The following is a 1,806-nucleotide window of genomic DNA, read 5'->3' as shown; positions in this document are numbered from 1 at the left end:
AGGGAGGAGAGGGAGGAGAGGGAGGAGAGGGAGGAGAGGGAGGAGAGGGAGGAGAGGGAGGAGAGGGAGAGGGAGGGGGAGAGGGAGAGGGAGGAGAAATAGGCCACTGATTAGGAATGGGCTCTCACCTTCAAGCTCGAGGTAGGGTCTCTGTTGTACTGCCAACCTGTGTGTTTCCCAGGGAATGTTATGGCTCCACCTCCCATCCCACTGCAGGAGTCCTGAGGTTACAGATGTTATCCATCACAATTGGCCTTTGGTGGGTCACCCTCAGGTCATGCTTGTAGGGCCAGCACATTCCCATACTAAGCCGCCTCACCAGCCATGCCAGGATGAATGTAACCCACTGGAAAACAACTTCCAGGCATAAGGCCAATCTAGAAGTGAAGTGAAGGTCCTTAGAGGGGGAGGTCTTGTCCATGTATAGTGTCATCCGACACTGTAGAACAGCAATGCAGAAATCAAGGTGGGCACATCTATAAGATAAGGGAGGGGCTAAGCCTTTCAGAATATGCTGTTTGAAAAATGAGTCCTAGGCAGTCTTGAGTCTCAGCCACTTGCCCTCGCTAGGAATAGTTAAATGATAACAAGCAGGGTCCATATTTTTAATTAACTCAACACTAAATGGTTTTATTTTCAAAGCAGGGGCACCAGCCAGAGCCCAGATCTCATTTTGAATTCTGTATTCTCAATTCATTCTTTATCCACAACGCTCTCGGTTTATGATTTTACTAAATTTCTTCATTTGAATGATGGCCTTGTGGTCAACAGCGGGCGATATATTTTTCTTATATAAATTTTAAATACAAAGGCAAATGACATGGAAAAATTAGAATCGATGGCTTTGGGACCCAGGCCCTTGGACGGCACAGGCAAACACTGTGCTCCTGACTTGAATCTGCAGGTTCCACTTCATGTGGGTTGTATTTTTCATACATCATGGGTTTTTATAAATTTACTGTTCAATCCAGCAGCCCTACTTTGTTCACAAAATATAAGCAAAACAAATATGTCGGGGTAATGATGCTGGGAGTCTCCTTTATTGAAAAGAGCAGTTTATTAATACCTTATTGCTACAAGCTAGATCTTATTATCATCTTGGGTCATTTAGAATCTTATTAGGTATTCTGCTGGTGGATGGGTAATCCTGTGATAAATTCTTTGGCATGTCCTTCACAGTTGTCATAGCAGGACCATAAACGGCATTTATAACTATCTCGCCTAGAGGAAGAGGCTGGCAATTGTCTGCTTAGCATGCAGGAAATATTCAGATCGTCTGCGTCTGGGAAGATACCAGCCCATGAGAGAGCTCTCAAAGTTTGCACAGCACAGGTTTTCTTGAAGACCCCCCCTTTGAAAAAGGCACCAGGTCAAGAATGTGGGGACCAAAACCCATTTGGAAGCCACCCACAGTTTTTCCTGCCCAGTCAAGCAGACAGCAGGGCAGGGCCAAGACAAGGTTGTTTCACCCCTGAAAGGCTGTTCGAGGCTTTGCTCTCAAACACCACATCAAAGCACCTGCTATTGTATATTGAGTAATCTATTTTTAAACATTTGATTTCACAAATTAAATTGTGATTTTTTCCCCCTGAATTAATGTTTAGCATCTAATTAGTACATCAGATGAGAAGATGAATCTAAAGGGGCATAAGATTAAGAATGTAATTCCCAGCATAAGCTACTCTGGCTGTACACAAAATTATAAGATTTCAACACTTATGCAAATCCTCTCTCTCTCCCCTCCTCCTCCCCCTCTCCCCCCCCCTCTCTCTCTCACTGTGTGTGTGTGTGTTCTTAGGGAACTAT

At 44.4% G+C, this 1,806-nt stretch overlaps 1 long non-coding RNA gene across 1 annotated transcript in view; it reads right to left on the bottom strand.

Moving 5' to 3' along the window:
• The window catches only part of LOC110302643, an 11,357-nt gene extending 11,166 nt beyond the window's left edge, over nucleotides 1–191 (bottom strand). Inside the window, exon 1 of the long non-coding RNA XR_002378828.1 lies at nucleotides 129–191. This is a non-coding gene — a long non-coding RNA (uncharacterized LOC110302643). The remainder of the gene's footprint in view (nucleotides 1–128) is intronic.
• Nucleotides 192–1,806: the final 1,615 nt, after the last annotated feature.

The sequence above is a fragment of the Mus caroli genome, chromosome 9, assembly GCF_900094665.2.
Source record: "Mus caroli chromosome 9, CAROLI_EIJ_v1.1, whole genome shotgun sequence".
Taxonomy (NCBI): domain Eukaryota; kingdom Metazoa; phylum Chordata; class Mammalia; order Rodentia; family Muridae; genus Mus; species Mus caroli.
This window is presented reverse-complemented; position numbering and strand designations above follow the sequence as displayed.